Source organism: Macrobrachium rosenbergii, chromosome 55, assembly GCF_040412425.1.
Source record: "Macrobrachium rosenbergii isolate ZJJX-2024 chromosome 55, ASM4041242v1, whole genome shotgun sequence".
Taxonomy (NCBI): Eukaryota; Metazoa; Arthropoda; class Malacostraca; order Decapoda; family Palaemonidae; genus Macrobrachium; species Macrobrachium rosenbergii.
The window spans coordinates 28,257,768-28,267,767 of NC_089795.1; positions in this window are offsets into that span (position 1 = coordinate 28,257,768).

Below are 10,000 nucleotides of genomic sequence, written 5' to 3' on the forward strand. Positions count from 1 at the left end.
TGCTGAGTCACTGCCTGTATTTGGTCCAATTAACCTGTGGGATGTATACGTCACGGCCAAGATAGAACGGTTAATATAAATTATTACAACAGTTGTGTAAAACACTAATGGCCTTATGTGTGAACTGATTTTAGGAATCCAGGTAAACTTGTATGAGGTATTCTCAGATATTTGGGACTGATAATTAACCATTATATTCCTTTGATATTACAAAACTATACAGTGAAACTGGCTGCTGGTGAAGGCACACCAGCACAGTAGGTTCAGTGAGTTTGGCTGCACTGCTTAGTGTTGCATCTTAGTCATATTCTTTTGTACTGGGCAAGTATTAAGGTACACTGCAATTTAACAAGCATTACTTGTTTTCCAAATCAGAATAGTATGAAAACAACCAGAGTAGGCTGTTGGGATGACTCACGCAACTTCATGAAGGGTTGGTTTCTGAAGTAACTCAGTATCCCTCCTATCCATGACGTCACAAGCAAAGACGGAGAGCAGCAGAGCCATCTATTGGCGGTCTGAGAAAACAGATCGTGCCGGTATGGCACATCTCTTATTTTTAATATTTCAGCCGTTAATAATTTTCGCAATGGTTTGACGTATGCTCGTCAGTAAATTAAACTTTTTAATCCGTTATCGGAGATACCTGAGAGTTACTTTTTAGGTGAAGAAAAAAAAACTTGATTCATAGGCCTTTATGTAGACTTTTCACTTTCCAAATTATTTTGAAATGCTTAAGGCCTCTGAATACTTTGTGCTTCTTTGTGAAAAGAAAGTAACTTTGATGAAACTGATCCATTCTAATATTGTTTATTTTATAAGCAAGATTTTAACTTGATCAATGAAATAGTTAAAAATACAGCAAAAAGAATATTGGTCGTTATCAGTAAAATTTTCGATATATTTTCTAACAATGAATTAATCTTTATGGGGTATATATATATATATATATATATATATATATATATATATATATATATATATATATATATATATATATATATATATATATATATTTCAACACTAGTATAAAAAATAATATGTTTTCTTGATATATTTTCTAGTGCGCTTCAGTACTGATTTAAGCTAAGCGAATTGTCGGTAAGAAACAACCAAATTCTCAACACTTAAAGGTGTCTATTTTTAAAGTTTGCTGATATTCAAAACCTTAACTAAAGTCAAATGAAACTTCTGTCTCTCTCTCTCTCTCTCTCTCTCTCCCACACATGAATATATATATATATATATATATATATATATATATATATATATATATATATATATATATATATATATATATATATATATATATATATATATATATATATATATATATATATATATTATATATATATATATATATATATATATATATATATATATATATATATATATATATATATATATATACATATATATATATATATATATATAATTGATACATATATATTTACCTGACGGACTCGGTATACCGAACAGCGAGTACCAACGATGTCAGTGACCATTGACAGTCCAATAGTCGTTTGTATATCGTTGCCCGGCGGATCGAGTCCGCCAGGTGATAAATCAATAACAATTACATATTAGACGATAATTGTATTTAATGCTTGCATATGTGTGTGTGTATATGATATATATATATATATATATATATATATATATATCAATGACATTTTATATATATATATTATACAATTTTATTTATTTATTCGCTCTACCTAGGAAAATAAAGGGACATTTAATTGATAATGGATAAATGTGAATATTCACAAACAAAACATTACCACGATCTATGATTTCTTGAATCCAAAGTCGTTGAATAAATTTGCAGTACAGAAGGGTAAAGAGACGTGACACATCACCTTTGAAATATGATGCTAAATGTAATTTCATCTCATACATTTCAGGAAGGATACAAAATGAAAAGGACTTTGTCGTGTATGATATTGTTTAGAAATAAATGTGTTCAATACACTGTATATTTTATCTATCTAAAAATATATTTTCATTAAAAAGTAAATGAATTCTGCAGACAATTGTCAGAATTGTCGATATATCTAATTCGAGTCTCAAACGTACATCTATATTTTGAATGGCAAATTCATGAATAAATAGGATCACTGAAGAGTAAATGCAGACACATCTTATTTGAAAGTTAATGATTTTTATGTTCTTTAAGAGAAAACATTTGAGGAAGACTACAAAATGATGGGCCGGAGTTTTTCCGCGGTATGATGATTGAGAGTTAGAGGAATGTATTTCTGGTGATAGAAATTCATTTTTCTATCTAAAAAATATATTTTCATTAAAAGCTGTAAATGAATTCTGCTAAGTAACAATTTGTTCTTAGCCACGTAAAATATATCTAATTCGAGTTCGGGCCAGTGTTATTGAGAGCTGTTAATCAGCTCAATGGTCTGGTAAAACTCATTTCAGTTAATGATTTTTATGTTCTGTAAGAGAAAACTATTGTGAGGCTTTGTCTGTCCGTCTGCACTTTATTCTGTCCGCACTTTTTCTATCCGCCCCCAGATCTTAAAAACTACTGAGACTAGGGGGCTCCAAATTGGTATGTTGATTATCCACCGTCCAATAATCAAAAATACCAAATTGCAGCCCTCTAGCCTGCCTCAGTAGTTTTATCTTATTTAGGTTAAAGTTAGCTATAATCGTGCTTCTGGCAACGATATAGGATAGGCCACCACCGGCCGTGATTAAAGTTTCATGGGGCACGGCTCATACAGTAATCAACTGAGACCACCGAAAGATAGATCCATTTTCGGTGGCCTTGATTATACGCCGTAGCTGCTGTACAGAAAACTCGATTTCACCGCAGAAACTGATGAGCATTTTTACTTGTTTAAACTAAAGAAGGGTTTTTGCAAAGCTGTGCACCATATCTGTGCTTGCTGCCGAAGATATCTGTTATTTGCAGTGTTTAGGAAAGCCTTCGTGAAACTGGCCGTTGCCAGTACTTACAACCAAGTTCCGATAGCAGTAAAAAAATGAAATCGCCTTTTGGAAAATCTCGTATGATTGATACTAGATTCATGAAAATTACAAAAGGCAAAAAAATATTTTTCAATTCGAGCCCCCGACATGGGTGCAAGACATTTTACAGACAACATCAGACTTTACTGGACCTCAGAAATAAATAATTAAACTTGATCTAAACTCGTTTCAGTGGCAGACGAGCTGTAAAAGTCGAAACTGTTGTTTTAGTTTTCTATTCTAGTTTTTGTTCATAAAGAATGCTATAAAAGTGGCCTTAAATAGAATACTGGGTTCAGTTATAATCAATAGCCTAGCCCTAGACTAAATTCTAAGATATAATCTTTCTATTCTGTTGAGATAGAAACAAAGATAAATTTAAGGGTGATAAATTTTACAATTGTAAATAGCAGAAAGAGTTTTCAGTACACGTTGTTTACTGTGTATCTTACAATGGAATCAAAGCTTTCTTATTTACAGATATACTTAAAACCTACGTTATAAAACTCCTACTTTTCATTCTGCCGCGGTTTCCTTTTATATAAATCCCCTTTAATATCTGAAATGATCTGAAGAAGTCTTCAGTTATATTTTTAGAGATGTAATTAATTAGTAATTAACATTGTCGTAAGATTCTCTTGGGAAAAGTATCTCAAGGGTTTTCCACTCCACTGACGTGGATAAAGTCAGGAACTGCTCTCTGGATAAAGTTCTTTTTAAAGAAAATCCTTTTTTAAGAGCCCTTCCCCCTTTTCAGCCTTTGGCTCTCCGTAATGGCAGGGCTTTGTGAAGTCAGTACTTCAAACCTAAAATGTAGTGGACTCTCTGATATAAAGCATGTTTCATTTGAAGAAAGTTACCTTTATAACTTAATATACTAAATGTGATTGTTAGACGTTACCTCGAATAGACATATATCATATATAACATGATGTTATCAGCGATCAGTAAAAATCAAAATATATTTATGAAAACAGTATATGTTCTTGCTATTAATATTTCTTTTCAGTAAGGATTATTCGCTCTGGTGTTAGTTTTAATTCCTACACAAACACTATGAATTTATTCATTTTAAACACCTACGTAAGTGGATGCAAAAAAAAAAAAAAATGACCATAACTGGTCATCTGTTTGATATTAAAATGAGTCCTCTCTTTCTCTCTTTTATTTCTTCAAAACTTTAGCTGAAAACTCTGAGGGACAGTCGACAGAATATAAACCCATGAGGGTTCCAAAGGGAAATCATCCTGCAAAGAGAGACAAGTGAAAGGAAATGTTGAAAAATAATTAAGAATATGAGAAAAGAAAAAAAAAAACCGATACACCTGAATTCAGCAGACGTCAGCAGAGAGAAGGACTGAATTTTGCCCTCGTTTAAACATTTGGAGACCAGAAGATCACGTATTTAAGTAATGATGAAATATTACAGTGAAGTATTCATACAGACAGACTTTATGACTGATTGCCTCCAGAGGAGAAACACAGACATAAATAGGGAAGAAAGTTTTGGAGAGCTTTCATCATTGCCATGTGGAGAACTGCCGCTCTGGGTTCTGACTAAGGTTTCAGAACCTTTCATAAGGCGACACAGGACATAGACACCACCCTGACTTAATATTTCTGATTTAGCTCTGCTATCAATAAAGATAGATGACAAAACTAACAAGTAAAAAATGCCCCGAAGTTTCTTCGACGCAATCGAGTTTTCTGTACAGCGTATAATCAAGGCCACCGAAAATAGAGCTATCTTTCGGTGGTCCCGGTATAATGCTGTATGAGCCGCGGCCCATGAAACTTTAACCGCTGGCCGGTGGTGGCCAGTCCTATATCGTTGCCAGAGGCACGATTATGGCTAACTTTAACCTTAAGTAAAATAAAAATTACTGAGGCTAGAGGACTGCAATTTGGTGTGTTTAATGATTAGAGGGTGGATGATCAACATACCAATTTGCAGCCCTCTAGCATAAGTAGTTTTTAAGATCTGAGGGCGGACAGGAAAATGCGGACAGAAAAAAGCGCGGACTGTGAGACAAAGCCGTCACAATAGTTTTCTTTTACAGAAAACTCAAAAGAAGTAAAAGGAAATGCAAAATACAAACAGATAATTTACATGAGAGGACCTTTTCAAAATTAAGAAATACATGAATAGCAAGACGAAAAGAGAAGGAAAAATTAGGAAAATTACCTTGATTAAAAAATGATCTTGTATATCGTTGCAGATTTACACGCAGGTGGGCACGCACAAATACACACAGACATACTTAATTCCCATTACAGGGGATGGCTTTAGTGATGAGAGGGAGCTTTATCATAAATTATTAAGAACGGCAGTCAGTTAACTAATACTAATCCTTATGTTCATTGTGTGCTTCCTACGTTTCCATCTACTCTTTTTACTAAAACGTTCTTCGGCTTCTCTGGGAAGATGTCCATAAAAGTACTAAAGTGTATTTTCGAAGGCATGTTTAATTAGCACAGTCGGGGAACTTTCTTCAGAAAAAATACTTGGCTTTTTATTTCGTCAACCTTCCTTCAGAAAGTCAGGACCAATTTCGGAGAGAATTCCTCTTGGACAACTTTCCTTATCACTTAATATTTTATAAATCCTTTTCCTTTTCAGCCTGTTTCACTGAACCTTGTTTTGGCTTGTACAAGTTGGTACTTTTGAACTAAAAATCGGAAAACTTTCTCTCAACACGCATGCGTAGTTTGGAGCAAGATTCTGTTTGAATATTTTAAACCTCGCTTTCTCAGGGATTCTATGAGTGCTGCAAAAAACGGTTTGAACACTGAGCTGACTATATATATATATATATGTATATATATATATATATATGTATATATATACATATATATATATATATATATATATATATATATATATATATATATATATATATATATATATATATATATATATATATGTATGTATAACTGAATCACGAAAATATGGAACGTGATGAATATATAAATAAAGATAAAATCCATTTAGGAAACGGAAACACTGGAGTGCTGCGATGCCTTTCGACAGTCTGCTAAGTAAAGGACTAGTGTCGAAAGGCCTCGCAGCACTCCAGCGTTTCCGTTTCCTTCTGTGGATTTATCTTTATATATATATATATATATATATATATATATATATATATATATATATATATTATATATATATGTATATATATATATATATATATATATATATATATATATATATATATATATATATATATATATGTGTGTGTGTGTGTGTGTGTGTGTGTGTGTGGGTGTGTGTGTGTGTGGGTGTGTGTAGTATACGAAGGTAAAAAGGCCCATAAAAAACTTTTTACACTAAAAGACCACATGTTTAGATTAAAACAACTGTGATCCTCATACTGGTGAATATAGACAGCCACCTTTACATTTCACAAGGGTCGTATTGTCGCACCTGGAAATGCCATATAATAAATACATATTGACCAATGATCAGGATTACAGAGGTTTATTAGTCGAAATATATGTTTTTTTGTGCAAATAGTGTTTTTATGGGCCATATTAGCTTTATATATATATATATATATATATATATATATATATATATATATATATATATATATATATATATATATATATATATATGTGTGTGTGTGTGTGTGTGTGTGTGTGTGTATGTATGTATAAATATATACACACATATATATGTATTTAGGTGGCAGTTGAAAAAAGGATAAATGTGAATATTCGCTCTGAAGTTCTTTGTTATTTTCTAGGAACACAAACAAAACATTAAACGTTCATATATCTGAATGGCAAATTCATGAACAAATTTGCTGTACAGAAAAAAGAATACAAAATGAAAAGGACTTCGTCGTATACAATATTGTTTAGAGATAGGCGTGTTAATTACGTTGTATATTCTATCTTTCTAAAGATATATTTTAATGAAAAAATAATAAATTCTGCAGATAATAGACAGAATTGTAGGTACACCTGATTCGAATCCGAAGGTAGTGGTATTGACACTAATGTGTTAAATTAGCTGTACATTTTACCGGTCTAAAATATATTTTCACTGAAAAGTAAATTAGTTATGCAGGCAATGGGCAGAATTGTAAATGTGTATGTTTGTATGAATGTGTATATATATATATATATATATATATATATATATATATATATATATATATATATATATATATATATATATAAATATATATATATATATATATATATATATATATATATATATATATATATATATATATATATATATATATATATATATATGACCAATATAGTATATATATATATATAATATATATGACAACTGATAACTGCCCGGAAAACTCTGACAACTCTCTCTCTCTCTCTCTCTCTCTCTCTCTCTCTCTCTCTCTCTCTCTCTCTCTCACTCCCTTTCCTGTTAAGATAGTTGCCTAGCATTTTTGACATTTTATATTTCACCCCTTCTCACCCCCTATTCCTATTGGGGCTGAACTTGGACTTGCAGGGCACCAGGAGTGTCACTTTTCATCTCAGTGACCTCGAAAACTATGGATTATAAACTAATATCTGACATTTTTGACATTTTATTTTTCACCTCTTCTCACTCACTTCCTCTCCCTGCCCAACATTTTTTATATTGTTTATTTCACCCCTTCTCACCCCCCATTCCTAGTGGGGCTGAACTTGGACTTAAAGGGCATTAGGAGTGTCACTATTCATCTCAGTGACCTCAAAAACTATGGATTAGACTCTAATATCTGTCATTTTTGACATTGCATTTTTCACTCCTCAAGCGCCGCCCCCCCCCCCTCCTCCTATCAGGGCTGAACTTGGACTTAAAAGGGAACCGGAAAGTGTTACTATTCATATCAGCGACCTCAAAAACAACTCTAGTTGTTTTCTGTTATTTTTACATGTCACGACCTTCCCACCCCTTCTCACCCCACCTTCCTATCAGGGCTGAACTCGAATTAAAGGGCCTAGGGTGTGTCACTACTCATCTCAGTAGCCTCAAAAACTATGGATTAGACACTAATATCTGTCGTTTTTGGTTATTTTTACATGTCATCTCCTTCCCGCTCCTTCTCACCTCACTTTCCTATCTGAACTTGGAATTAAAGGGCATCAAGAGTGTCACTATTTATTTCAGCGACCTATAAAACTATGGATCAGACCCTAATATCTGTTGTTTTTGGTTATTTTTACATGTCACCCTCATTCCACCCCTCCTCACCTGCCTTTCCTATTGGGACTGAACTTGGACTTAAGGGCACCAGGAATGCCACTGTTCATCTAAGTGACTTCAAAAACTAAGGAATACACACTAATATCTGTTGCTTTCTGTTATCTTTACATGTCACCCCGCCACCACATTGGTGCCAGTGATGTCTTATCCCTGCAGTATTCTTTTCCGGATAGTAAGTCATATGTACATCAAGTTTGGATGAAATTGTTCAATGCATTTCAGAGTTATTCTGGCACATACACACACACAGGCACACATCCATTATATATATATATATATATATATATATATATATATATATATAATATATATATATATATATATATATATATATATATATATATATATATATATATATATATATATATATATATATATATGTATGTGTCTGTGTGTGAAGTCTGTGTTAAAAAAGCCCGGAAAATCACTATATGCGCTAGGATAAAATATATTTGGATTAATAAACTTGTGTGACCCTGATCACTAGCGAATGTGGACAGTTGGTAAGTGGCAAGTCCATTCACAAAGCATATACAAGTTTGACAATGCAGCGCTGGTGATATGTAGAAGGCGGTTGTCACTCACCAACTATACACACACATACAATATATATATATATTATAATATATATATATATATATATATATATATATATATATATATATATATATATATATTGTATATATATTATACAGAGAATATTAATATATATATATATACGGAATATATTCAAAAGAGGAGATTCTTTATTTCCGAGCTTTCAGAGGCTTGTTTGCCTCCATCCTCAAGGAAGATGGTGGCAGACGAGCCTCTAGAAGCTCAGATATAAAAATTCTCCTCCTTTTTACCCCCATTATATTGAGTTCCTCCCAGAAAGTAATAATTCTATACATAGGTAATTTGTGTTGTTTGGAATATGTATATATCTCTCTCTATCTCTCTCTTATATATATATATATATATATATATATATATATATATATATATATATATATATATATATATATATATATATATATATATATATATATATATATATATATATATACTAAGTTTGAGGTGCGTACAAACACTCAAGTTGATTGTTGGATCTTCAGAAAAAACATATAACTCTTTGGTATGAGGATGAGATTTCTTTTATTTACAAGAATGGCAGGGGTACTTTATCTTCGATTTTCCTATCAAATGTCAAAGGAAGACTTGAAAGAATTCTGGGAGATGTACTTCCTCATACTTTAATAAAATACCTGCCTTGTTCCGTCACTGTGCGTCGAGAAAGTTGATGACTGTTTCCGAAAGATTTTTTATGATAACCTTTTTAGTTTTCTGTAAAAGAGAACTATTGTGACCGCTTTTTCTGTCCGTCTGCCCTCAGATCTTACGAACTACTGAGGCTAGAGGGCTGCAAATTGGTACGTTGATCATCCACCCCCAAATCTTCAATCATATCAAATTGCAGCCCTCTAGCCTCACTAGTTTTTATTTTATTTAAGGTTAAAGTTAGCCATATTCGTGCATCTGGCAACGATATAGGACAGTCCACCACCAAGCCGTGGTCAAAGATTCATGGGGCGCGGCTCATGCAGCATTATACCGAGACCACCAAAAGATAGATCTATTTTCGGTGGCCTTGATTATACGCTGTACAGAAAACTCGATTGTGCTGAAGAAACTTCGGCGCATTTTTTACTTGTATTTTTTTTTTCCTTTATAATCTAGTTTCTGGTCAAGCTTCCGGCATTGTGCAATGTCATGGCCTTGTTAGATCATTACTTCACAACT